We start from the raw sequence: 13,662 nt of genomic DNA on the forward strand, positions 1-13,662 counted from the left end.
TTAAAATACTTTCAATTAATGACAACTTTCACTTAAATGCCAAGAGTCTGAGCTTGTTCTGAAACACATTCTTCATCACACAGCTGATAATATGGATGCTGAGGCAAAATTCAGATTTACAAAGCACTTTGGACCTTACCTGATGTTCTCTATCAAACAAACCACCATGAAGCCAGAAGGTGTTTGAGGAGAACAAAGGATTAAAAAACCACCTCATCCTTATTTACAAGACTAAACTACAAACGAACATCATCCAAACAGTACTCACCTGACTGGGCTCATGATGCATAAATCAGAGCTTCATAATGAAAAGGAGAACAGACAAGATGAAAACAACAGCAAAACAACCAGAAGGAGTTGATACTCTAAAATCAGCTAGCTTCACCTGTGTTTGGTGTAGGTGCTCAGCCTGCTACAGTAACAGGTTGCACTGCACACTGACATCTGAATCTGGATCTAGGGCTCTGGTTTGGCACTGTTTCTAGTTTTGAAAATTGTCTCATGCAAGCTCCAAAGAAGAATAATTTCAGTCTGTTTAGTGGTCTGTAAATTCAAGTACCCCAAGAAGAGATGAACCACTCTGTTCTCTGCCCCAGGGGTCTTGGGGTCTAAAGTCAGCTAGCTTCATCCGCTGAGAAGCTTCCATTGCCTTCCGCAAATGCAAGAGCAGGTTGTCATGCTCTTGCTCTTGAGATTTGGGTGTATGCTTTTAAAAAGTGTGAAGTTCCACTACTCATTTGTTGCTAGAATCACACTGCTGGTCAAGCTTGACTGCAACTCTTACCAGCAATATTCCCTGCCTTTAGTTCATAAAAGAAAAAACCTTAGATGTGGAGGAGCCATAACATTTACCCTTAAAAGGAGACTGCAGCGTTTTTCCCTCCTCCATCTTTTTTCTTTAATAACTAGGACTATTGAAATCTTGCAGAGGAGAAGATAGAAGGAAGCTGAAGAACATTTCTACATAGGATAGAAATGCCAGCACTCACTTACAGAGTCGGTAGGCACAATTACAATCGAACGCCCATCCTGCGTATGTAGGCAATTGGCATGTTCCTTCCTGATGCTGCTCTGCTTACTAAAGAACTGCTCTTCTCTCAAAGGCGAAACATTCTGCACAAATTTCCTACTTTTGGTGAGAATCTGTTCTGAAACAAAAGAGAGAAAAATAAATCCCCCTACCTTTTACAACACAGCTTTTCGTTTTCCTGGAAATAACTTTTCATTACAAAGTTTTCATTGGAAGTTGCAACAGAAAATATTTATATAACAAAACACAGGAAAAAAAAAAAACAAAAAAAAAAAACCCTTGTTCTCTGAACTTTCCATTTCTGAGAAATCCTTTGGATTTTGTGCTATTCTGGAACAATTGTGTTTTTACATTTTGAAATTTTACCTCAAAATGGAAAATCTGGCTTTGTCTCGCCCTCTGCCTTTGTGCCTTGGCTGCTTATCCTACACCTTTAGGAGTCAGACTCTTTCAATGTGTATCAGCAGTTGAACTGTGGTTGGAGAAAAGACAGCTGCAGGTCTAGGGGGCAACCAATTGTGTCTGTGGTAAAAAGTCAGCCTTTGGAAGTTTTCTTCTTTGCTCAAGTTTACTAGGTAAGTGAAAACATGAGCAAGAAAGCATTTAGTTTTTCTGAGGTTCTTTTTAGGATCTGTACTGGAAGATTCTGGGAGAAAATAAAACACACACAAAAAAATAAAACACACACACACAAAAAAAGGGGCAGAAATGTTCTCTTTGGAAGTTCAGCTGAGCCCAGCATCTCATTATTAGGGGTAAATTTGGCCCATCCTGCTCGCCAGCTGTACCTGCTACACCTTGGAGCATGTATTAAACCTTTGATTTAGTATTTAAGTGATACCCATCCTGTTAAATGTAAATTGAATGCACGCTTACACTTTAAGACAATTTAAAGTGTCACCTTAGAGCTTTACTATGACATTTCATGAACTCACAGCCACGTTCCCACTGATAATGCCAAACTGAACTGACTGGGCTAAATCCAGCTGTGGGGTAACCAAGCACTACAAGCCTGCAGTCAGAGAAGTTATACCCATGTATGCTAGGGCTCATTCCAGGTTTTCATTATCTGGCATAATTTATTTGAAAAAGCAGCTGAGAATAGCAACATTTCAACTATTAAACACACTAAAGGCACAATGTTCCCTAGTAACGTATGTTGGCTCATCTCCTTTGACTACAATGGAAATACCTTGATTTGTGCTGGATGGGGACCCAGCCCTAGCTGAAAGCAAAGACAAAGAAACTCTCTTTAAACTGAATTGCTCTTGGAGACTGATGGCATAATTAATAGCAATTAATATGCTAACATATAATATACTGATGGTATAAGCTAACAACACAAAGCAAGGGTTTTGGGTTCAAAAAGACATCCTTAGAGAGAAATGACTGTTCTTTTGCTCATTTCCAAGCAAGGCTGAGCATGAAGCACTGATCCTTATTGGGCAGCTGGGCCTAGAGCCCATATTGCACGGTAGTTAGGAAAGATGCAGGTTGGTAATTATCTTACAGCTGTTATTTTTCTTGATGTCTTTGAATTGAAAAGGTGTCTGTGAGTATAGAACCCATTGTTAGGCAACAGGATGCCCGTGGAAATCAGACTCTGCAGTAATTCAGATAAGAACAAACCATCAGTGGTATCAACTATAATGGGAATAAACTATAAGCACAAGCAGGCAGTTCTCTGTGGAGCTCGTCTTCCGCTATGTGCAGTCTGCCCCCTCAGCAGCCCTCCCCGTGGCCTCCTCCTGCCACAGCTCACACTGCTCCTTGGAGGAATCAACAGCCCTGCTTGCAACCCCCAGCAGTCCCCCCACTGCAAAACAGGTGGCGTGTCTGGTTTTGTGAGCATCCATCATGCAGCGATGCCCACAGGGGGTAATCAGGAGGAAGGAGAAGTTTCAGATCTGCTTCCTTAGGTGCTGCCTCAAGTTACAGACTCTACTGATACAAGTATCATAGTACCCAAAGTAAGCTGTGCCCTTTCTTAGTTAATACACAGAATTGATCTGAAATATATTTGGGATAACATTTGCACCAGCATTTAATATTAGAAGTCAGCATGTATTATGAGGTTTTATTGTGTTAATTTCCCTCACCTTGGACTCCTTACAGTGAGGGAAGAAAAGGTGTTTTTCAATGTTGAGTGTTTTAAATAAAATGCATTCACTGTTGTCAACATCTAGAGCTGGTAAATTGACAAATTCATCATCTCATTATGATCCCTGCACCTGTTCCAGTTTGCAGGCTGCGGTGTGGTTTAGCTCATGTATGGTGTGTGCATCTGTTTAACAGGGACAGTTAGCTGGCAGAATTTGTTTATAAACCCAGTGAAGAGCTAAATGAGGTAAAATGCATTATCTTACATGTTAATTGTATTTCATTGCAGACAAACATTTATTAAAGATGCAGACGGCAAACCATACATTCTAATTGTGTTTGCACCCATTTCTGGTTTTATCCTGCTTTCCAGAATTTCTTTCCCCATCATATTTCAGCACTTCAAGATGCTGCCTGAGACATCCATCCCTACAGGAGCCCCTCCTGGCAGTGACCAGGCACACATGAACGTGTCTGCATGCAGGAGGAGGGCAAAGAGCTCACTGGAGCAATGTTGGAGGGATGTTGCCATGTCCTCCTGTCTTGCAAACATCCATGAAGAGATACAAATTTTTGGGAATCTGAGTATCACTTTGAAATGACTTCATGACATGTTTCTGGGCATCAGCTTCCCTGGGAGCAGTGCTGCCCAGCAGAACAACAGGAGCAGGACTCATGATACTCAGCAAAGTGTATCTATGGGCCCAATTCCCCACAAACAAAATTTGGTGGTGGCTGTTACTGCCAGACTATGTTTTCTCAGACCTTTAATGATCTGAAGATAAGGTGACAGAGGGACTCAGGAGCAGGAATCTGTACTGCCTGGTGGTTTGGAAGCCAAAAGCCTGAGCAGTGCTTGGGAAGCCTGAGGTCCAGTGAAGAATTAAGCCCAGCTCTTTTTTGTCCTTGTCCTGCTATGTAACACAGGAATCTCCTCCTTCCATTTATGTCCACCTGGGTGGGAATTTGGTCTCTGCAGGGTGTGTTATTACCTGATCCTAAGCTTGCTGTTATGGTAGAAGGATGGCTGGCTCTTCTGTATAGGAGAAATCCCTCCTTAGTCCCTTACCGCCTGAAACTTTTCCAGAGTCAAACCAACCTGCTGCCTGATCCTGAATTAGAAACAAAATATGACCTGCTTCAGGACAAGGGCTCAGTTTGGAGGATGGAAAAGTAAAGCAGAATGGACCTGCTGCAGAGGAGCTGCCAAAAACAAAGTAGCAAAATCCGTCCACATTCCCATTTTAAGAGGAAAGCAGCAACAACTTCAGATCTTGGCTGATTCCCCTGTGCTGCTGAAGAAGATACAACTGAATTGCTGGCTTTTCGTGGCCATGTTTCATAACCAAAAACACACAGGGAAATTTCAGAAGATGGAGCTGTGCAAATGACTCAATGATCGTTATGGGTCTCTTCCAACTTGGTACATTCTGATGCTATGAAATGTGTCTAAAGGCAGCAAAGCAGTCCCACTTCCTCATCAGAGGCACTGCTGGGGCTCACCTGCCAGTGACCAACCACTCCACATCGTTCCAGGAGGTGAAACCAAGTCCCAGCACGTCATAGGCACCAGAGATCAAATGTGAGATGAAAGGCCAGACCTCTGCGGAAGTGTGAGTATGGGTCAGCCTCTGAGGGGAAAGAAAAACAGCATTACTGGAGCAAGAAGGGTGCTGAGAATGAAAGATACTCTTGCCAGGGAGAGGACTGAAGAATAAATCTACCGGGCTGGGAAGCTATACAGCATGTGGCTCTCATCCGTTCTGCTCTTTGCCTCATGTACAAAAGAGGTTGCAGAATTAGATTCCCTAATCCAAATACTTTAGGACTCATTCTCTAATTTCCCTTAGAAATTCATTAGGTTTTGGTTTTTGTTTTTTTTTTTTAAAATGACTGGTAATGCTGCTTGCATTTTTTGGTTATGGGAAGATTAAATGAAGGAAATCTTTGCCTAGAATAATCATCCTTACTTAACCTAAATTTATTCCATTCCTGTGCAACTTTGAAAAAGAGCAGCTCTTTGGTCCCTGAAGCCACACTGGAGTAAAGCTCAACAGTTTTCTAAAATATTGCCATATGAGTAGAAATATTCAGCACTGAGGAACTGATGTAGTGCAGGAATAAAAGGTTGTTTGTGAGCACTGGCTGCCACCAGCAGTGCCACCGGCCTGACAAGAAACTGATAACAATGCTTTCTGAATGTCTTCCAAAGCTTGGCAGAGATGCTTAATGTTTTTTACGCTTAAGCTCTTGAAAGTTTACCAGAGAAACATGGCTTTACTGTTGGGCCAGTGTCCTCCACACAAGCACGCATCTACAGCAGGGGGAAACCTGATGCTGAACACAAGAAAATACTAACATTTAACATATGCATATTAAGAGCAAATGCTTGGGTACATGTTTCTGTTTTGCACTCCAATTTCTCACCTGTAACACGTAAATAACTTGAGTCATGAGTTGGACTTACACTCCAGGTTGCTCTGCAAATTTTAGTTATTTCTCAGTGTCAGTAAGATGAGATCATGATGCCTGCTCTTCCTTTTCCTTCCTTCCTTCCTTCCTTTCTTGTATATCCCCTCCCCTATTCTTCCTTCCCAGTTGTACAGTTTTAATTTTAATTCAGAGCTCAGAGAACTTTGGTTTCAATTCAATGCAATTCTCTACACAGTGTTACTGATCCTGCTGGGGCTTTTATGTCTTAAAATACAGCATCTCTGTTTGCTCAGCCTGGATATTAGGAAAAATTTCATCTCCAAAACAGTGGTGAGGATCTGGCACAGGCTGCCAGAGGAAGTGATGGAGACATGGTCCCTGGAGACATTCAAGAAATGTACAGATGTGGCACTGAGGGGTCATGGTGGAGATGAGTTGGTGGTTGGGCTAGGTGATCTTAATGGCCTTTTCCAACTGTAATGGTTCTATGATCTTATCATCTGAACACTCCAGACCCCCCAAAAGCTTGTTCATAAAAATTGAAAGAAAATACATGGAGGTAGGACCTGAACAAAGTCCTGTAACGTGTTTCAACCTGGACGTCTTGAAGTAAAAACCTACTGTAATCAGTAAGTCCCAACAATGTACTGTAATGGGCAAAACCCTACTTCTTAAAATGTTTTATTAAAATGGAGAATGAAATTCTGGCCATGTAGTGTCAGCAATAAAGCTCCTCTTGTTTTAGCTTGTCTTACTCTATGCATACATAGATCTACCTTATCCTCTATGGTATTTCCAGCCTACATGCAGTTCAGCACACACACAGTAGTAAATCTGATTTGATGTGGCTGCTGTTAGCACTCCCAGCTGCCTGGAAACACCAGCCAGACATGGGAGATAGTAAAAATCTGCCAAGGCACAATATCTGAATAGAAGAAGAAGTACTGGGGATGCCTTGAAGTATAATATAGATTCTCAAGCTGCTTGACTTTGTCTTTGTAGAGAGCCTCCCACCTTGGGCCTACTTATGGCTTACAGACGATTTAAGCATGGTGCTTTTTTTGAAGTAATGGCAGAAATGTGATGTATTGTAAAAATGCCCATATGTATCCTGTGAAGCAAACAACCCCCTTGATTCTAGCAAGTCCTCAATCCTGCCAAAATGTAGAGTGAAGTAACACCAGTCCTGCCTGATCAGAGGGACACTCCTCCTGCTTTGTTGAAATTGTCCAAAATTAATAAGCAGCATTACCCAGATCCAAAATCCAGGAGAAAAAAGATGAAGTGATTCCTTGTTTTACCTGATCAGGCATAGCTGCTGAGGAACCCAGGTGTGTCCATGTGGGATCTTAGCTTCGCACTTGCTGCTTTGAGGTCTGACTCTCACGCCTGGGGGACCTGTGAGCAGTGTGGTCACACAAGGCTGCTCCAGAAACAGGAGAAAGAGACCATAAGCAGCAGGAGCAGGCAAAGTTTGCTTTCTCCATCTGTTTTGTATTGAGAGAGCTATTACTGTGAGTAAAGTCAGCTGAGACATCCCAAGTCACTGCAGCCTGAATATTTAAGCTAGACTATAAATATCTGATTTTACTTTTTTTTTTTGTTTGTTTCTTTAATGGTGATTATTATTTATGCTTTCTTTCTCTTTACTCTCCTTTGATTTAGTAGCACGAGGAGGTTTGTATCTCTTCAGCATTGGAAGCAGCTGTTACCCCCACTGCAGATAGCTGCTCGTGGCTTAGGTACTTCGGGATTGCACTGTCCATCTCCCCTCTGCGCTGTGACCCCAGGTGGCTCTGAAGTACTTCAGGTCAAACTTATTATATACTATTCACCATCCCAATAAACAAGTAGCGTGTTGTCACATTTGGAGTGCTGCGTATTTTTCTAGTAATTATGCCTTATTATATATTTACCATTCAGAAAATGCAGGTGTGGGCTGTTGAACTGGGGCCAATAAGAATTCGCCGAACTGGCAGCAATTCCTCAGTGAGTCATGTTTCACTGTCTGTTGGTTTTATAACTGTTTTCACTACTAATTTAGCTCTGCGATGCAATATGCAATTAGTCCTATTATGGAAGCAGCTGTATTCAGTTTTACAATGGCACTTTCCCCTTTGGCTTGTACCAGAGCCTGTTGTGGTTCTGCTGATTTGATGACTGAAGTTGTAAAGTGGTATCTGGATGAGCCACAGTGAGCCATGAGCCTCATGCAAATATGATTCTTGCTTATACACCACTGCTCTAATGCTATTTCTTACAGCCCAATTAGAAATGCGGTCACAGAGAAAGCTGTTTCTTGCTACAGTAAGTAGTATTGTCATGCAGCGATTTGTTGCCACGCTGGTATCACCTCTGGAGTCTTGCAGCTTATTATAAATAACATTTGTCAGGCAGAATGTGCAAGCAATAAGCTTCTGCTTGGAAATTAGCTCTTGCAGGCTTCAAAAATCAGTTCCTGGGCCACAGTGCAGCCCCGAGGCTGAAAAGGGACCAAAAGAGAATAGACCTTGAGCCACCAGCTCCATTATTGCCTATGCCCAGCGCTTGGAGGAAGAATGCTGGCAAGCCTGTGTCTCCAAATCTGTAACAACTGAACAGCAGAGAAGTAAATAAAAATATCAGTCGTGCTAGCTAACTGTCTTTACTGTCAATGAGGATGTGAGGAATATCCAGTACATATTGTGCATTAGTCTAATCCATATTAAAGCAACTCTATTAAAAGAGCAGCATTTTGAGAAATTGCTGAGAACATTCACTGCATTTTTCTACTGTGTTATTACCCATTTTCACACCCCTACATATGTTATGGTTTTGTTGCGTGTCACACAAAATGGTAATTCGGTTGTGAAAAAATGAGAAATCATGACATTTCACATGTGTTTTCAGTAAAGCAACAATTTTCCTTGTAACGGGCCCCAGTTTTCTTCCTCAGAAATAGGGCTATTTACAATGAAAACGTTCCTGTTGTGGTGGAGTAATGACACGAAGAAAGGAACCAGGCTGAACACTGTGCAGAAAAGTTAAAATGCCTACATTTCAAGTGCTTTGAATTTCAGGTGAGCGTGTTGCAGCCTCTCAAACACTGCCCCGCTGACTGGAGCACACCGGCAAAGGAGCTGGCCCCAGCCAAGCCTGCCCACTTGCTAAGATTGTTCCTGATCACTGTTGCCTGCAGTTATCATTCTGGTCAGACTATTACAGTAGAAACTATTTTCCAGGAACTTTTCATGATGAGAAACAAAGGAGCTCTCTGCTCTGCAGAGAATAGCCATTTGGGAGAGCTGGACCGGCTGAGAGTTGGTCATTTGCCCAGACCTTATCATTTTCTATCCAGAGGCTGGCTTTATGCTAGAGTAAACAGCTGGAGCTACGCACCATATTTCATCCAAAGCATGTAAAACAATAATGAACTTTATGGTTCTATAAAGATTTGCAAAATTATTCCCAGGTCTAAAGTTTAATTGTTTAATGTCACCAAATGACTTTGCAATAACTGAGCACAGTGGAGTGGCAGAAGTTAATCACTTGACTGAAGTGAATTAAGATTTTCTAAAGCTACATTTATCACTGTAATTTCAGGCTAATTTCATTTTCCATTCATAAAATATGATTTCAGTTTCTGTATCTCTATGAGCTGTGGAAAAGGAACGTGGCTGTTTTGTAAAACATGTTTTTGTCAAACAATGTCAGAGGTGAAGTACATACTGATAACCGGAAAAGGCTAAGCTTATCTTGGCATCTTCAACTCGCATTGCACGTTCCTTAGCACTGAAGTCCAGGTGCTGTTGAAGGCTTCTCTTTTGAATCTCAATGGGCCAAATTTTCAGCATTAGCTTTGATTTATCTGTTTTTCCAGACCTCCTGTCAGGAGGCAAACATAACGTCAGCCATGCTAAAAGCAGGAGCCAGTTAGGACAGCATTGCTCAAAGCCAAGCCGGCGAACCAAAAGAGCTGTCCCCAAGGGCTGTCCACTTTCAGGTCCTTCAGACACCAGAGCAGGACAAGGGAGGCACAGCTGGCACAGTGTCCTCCTCAGACGTATCACACACCCAACGCTTGCCTATCAGGACAGGGAGCTCAGCTGGGTCCTGGTCTGCCTGAAGGGCTTGAGGAGAGTCTCCCAGAGCCAGGGTGAAGTTTCCAGGTGGACTAGAGGGAAGGAAAATACCCATTCCTTTCTCAAGTATGCTTCAAATTCACCATCAACATAGTTAGCTGCAGGTGGTCACACAGTGTCTGGCAACTTGGCAAATGGTGGCTTTTGACATTTATTCTTTGGACAAATGCATGAAGAATGAATGAATTAAAAATTTCTCCAATAGTGAACTGTACCAAACCCTGGACCAAAATCTGTAAAGCACTGAACCCTCTCCTCATGTTTTGATGTGGCTGAGCACTTAGCATCCACAGTCTTTTTCACCTTGCAGTGCTGACGTACAAATAGACAAAGCTGCCCACGATGACAACATCTCTGCAAAGTTTCCCAAACATCCAATAGCTCAGCTAAAACTGGGACCCATATAAAAGTAGGTATTTGGCATTTTTGTAATTTATATGGAAATGAGGCCATCTTCTGTCACCATTTTCTTTCTCTCCCTCTTGCATAAGCCCCTTTCCCTTGAAGAAGGCAAAATATATTGCTTACTGTTTTTTGTTAGTAACGAAGATCCAAATGGTTAGTTCTGCTATGGTTGCACCCATACAACAGCTTGCACACTCCCACTCATCAGAGTATGTACTCAGGCTGTGAACACATGCTGTCCTGGTCTGAAATTACTTCCAGGTTAGGCCATTGCTGCCTGCTCATTTCCCCTGCTTTCTCTCCTTCACATTATATAGGTTTGTTAAAAATTAGCCACCAATCCAGCCTAATTTTAGTGTCCTTTTTATTCATTTGTTCCAACTGTTGTACCCCCCTGAACTCTTCCTCTCATACAAGTACAATTTATTCCCACACATGGCAGGCGTGCTCATGAATTATTTATGTTGCTTTGATAACTTATACTTTGAAAATAATGAGAGAAGCAAATGTTTCCAGTGTAGGAGTCATAACAAGCAAGAAATCCAGCTAAGCTACCGGGCCAGAAAGTGGTAAAATGCCCCAAGTTAAATAAACATACCTTTTCAATGTCCAAAGAAACATCACAAAAGTCATTCAAAGCAATCACCTGTCCTCAGAAACAGTGCTATTCAGCTCAAATTAGGAGCCAGTATCTTGCAATGACCAAAGAAGCTCTCATTTCTCCAGTTTGCATCCTGCACATGGGAAAAGAATTTGGCAGACTGAGGGTGGAATACATGTTCAGCTGTCTCATCTATTGCATCTGACACACGTTCTGGACAAAGGTTGTGTGGGATAAACCAGTGACAGCTTTCCCATCCACTTGCAAGCAGTGAGAAACTTTCCACTTCCCCTCACAAACTAAAAAGACTGAGGTCTGTTAAGGAGGAATTGACTGTGTATACCAGGGGAAAACGCTGTGTGATACAGCTTCTGGGTGCTTTGGTCTTACATCACACTGAGAAAAAGAGTTAGGCTTTGCTTTTGCTTCCTGAATATAGTCCACCCCACAAAGCAGGGGATGCAATATCTAATGAAGTAGTTCATTTAGGCAGAAATTTGGTAAAAGTCTGAGAAAATTATTCAACCATTTTCAAGTATTAAAGAAAAAAGAAACGGGCAGGAAAGGATATGCTATCTCAGCAAAAGGGAGAGGAATGGAACAAAATAATGACTTGTTTTACACAGACTTCACCCCATGTTTGGGCAGAAGTGGCAGGAAGCAAAGCTTCATGAAGGCACTGTAATGTTAGCAGCCTGCAGTGTGAGGAATCAGCCATTTCACCCTGTGTACTGACTGCTGGGCTTTGAGCAAGGCAACCTGCCCGTGGGCCAATGTTCATGGCAGAAGGGGCCATGCGGCCTAGCATCAGTACCGCCTGCATGTACTGCCTGACAACATGTCTCATGTGACACTTTTGTCACCAGGGCTACTGAGCTGGATTAGATCAGTGCAGACGCACGTTCCAAGGGTTGTCATAGCAACAAGAAACTAGGCAGGTGGTAAATGGCTCCCACCTGTCTTCCCAGACTTCTTGGGGCTGTGTGGGAAGGAGCTGGGGGCTCAAGGCCTTTGAGGTCTGGCAGGTGAAGCCTGGAAGATGGCCCTGCCTGCGGGAGCCTGTGTGCCCCTGTGCCTGGGCAGCTCTGAATCCCAAGACCCAGAGGCCCTCCGGTCTCTTCCTCCTTTTCCTCAAAAGGTTTTCTCTGCTTTGTGATGGATGTGCAAGAAGAAAAAACACTGAAATACATCAGGAAACTGATTACTCTAAGGTTTCCGATGTAATTCAGAATGGTTGGCAAAGGTGATAGAAAAAAAGTAAGCTAAATATTCTAAAAGCATAATCCAATGGGGATTTGCAGTCCCTATGCTTTATTCACTAGGCTGCACAAAAAGAAAAGGAAACTCCATTCAAAATGAAAATTCCTAATTAGAGATTTTACTTTTTTCCTTGGCTCATTTTGACATTTTCTTTTTGCCGTCCTGCAGCAAAGTTCTTTGAGACAGCCTGGTCTCCCACCAAAGCCAATGAGAACTACCAAGCACTGTTTTTCCTGGAGCTGAGTGACATAATGCTCAGCTGCACTTCCTAGGCAGGCTGTATGGCCCAAAGACCCTCAGTCTTTTACTTGTTCTGTATCGATTTGACAGATTGTCTGTCCCAACCTACTCCTTTCTCCTTACATGTTTTCCAGAGCCAAATACTATATTGAACAGGTTTCCGTGCTGTTTAAAAAATTGTATTTTTCCACAAAATCAGTCCCTCCCAGTTTTAAAACCCCTCTGCCAAAAAATGTCACCCAAATATCTTAATATCATGTTTCTTCCTATTGCTGATTTTGGAAACTGTTGGATCCTTTGGCTGTAGTTAAGTATCCTCAAAGAAATCAGTTGGAGTCAGAGAAATGTCAGTTCAAATAGTTTAAGCTTGGCAAAATGATAAGCAAATGAAAACAGCCTTATTAAGTTTGAGAAGCCCAACACTTGTGTAGCTTGATATCCAAACTAGATCTTCCACTCATCTAAAGGAAAAACTGATAAGAATTTGGGAAATAAACTTTATATGCTTTTGCTAGAGTTAACGAAGAAAGACAGGAGCCCCCCCTCTACAGAAAGGAAAAGTCAAGTTACAGGAAAAGGGAATAGTTGCTGGAACAAACTCTTCAGTTATATAGTTGCATCAGTTTGGAGGTGTTCAAAACAAGGCTGATACAAAAGGTCACTGTAACTGTTCCTTACCAGGGTTTGGACTAGGTGACCTGAAAGGTCTTTGCCAAAGCTATTATCATTGGTACTGCGATACCTTTGTAAGATAGCTTTTGTACTCCAATAACTCAAAAATTGATGTTCTTTTTAGAATGACATTTCACAGCCTGTAAATCCTAAAATGGACTAATGGCTTTGACTTTTTGGGGTAGAAGATTGGTCTTAAAAGTAAAGGACTAGCTTGTGCTCAAAACTTTTGAGCCTTTATTTGTTGGGTGAGAAATGGTTCGCACACTTCCCCTATCAATAATGATGGTTCAGAAGATGTCATTAGAAGGTCAACAGTCTGTGAACCACAATTTAAGTAAATGGGCTTTGAGAGAAAGCCTTTGAGCCAGCCCATGCCATGGTGGTCTGACATTAACTAGATAGATACATTTCTTTGGAGATTTGAGGGATATTCAGATATTTTCTCACAAACAAACTTGAACTCATCTTGTGGATTATGGTATTTTTACAATTCTTTTTTTTTTTTAATGGAGGCTAACATTCACATATACAATTTCTTGGCTTCAAAGAGGATGTTTTTTTCTGCACAGAAGAGGATCAAAAAAGATAAGAGATGGTAAAAGTAAATATGATTGCAATCTCTCAATGTTACTTCTCCCTCTAGTGCTACTGGCTCTAATGTTGGTTTTAATTACATTTAAGACCAACTCCAGTACAGCTCTAATGTACGTCACTTGAGACAGCTCCTGAGTCTTACTCTGCAAGTCCCTTAGCAATTCCTCAGTGCTATTTCTTGAGAACACCTGAGAAAATGAAGT

General features: G+C 41.9%; 1 long non-coding RNA gene across 1 annotated transcript; it reads right to left on the reverse strand.

Moving 5' to 3' along the window:
* Positions 1 to 999: 999 nt before the first annotated feature.
* On the reverse strand, positions 1,000 to 6,996 carry LOC125696490 (uncharacterized). The gene is made up of 3 exons (XR_007378360.1): positions 6,865 to 6,996; positions 4,634 to 4,761; positions 1,000 to 1,148 (listed from the first exon to the last, which is right to left on the reverse strand). It is a non-coding gene; the product is annotated as an uncharacterized LOC125696490 (long non-coding RNA).
* Positions 6,997 to 13,662: the final 6,666 nt, after the last annotated feature.

The sequence above is a fragment of the Lagopus muta genome, chromosome 7 (assembly GCF_023343835.1).
Source record: "Lagopus muta isolate bLagMut1 chromosome 7, bLagMut1 primary, whole genome shotgun sequence".
Lineage (NCBI taxonomy): Eukaryota > Metazoa > Chordata > Aves > Galliformes > Phasianidae > Lagopus > Lagopus muta.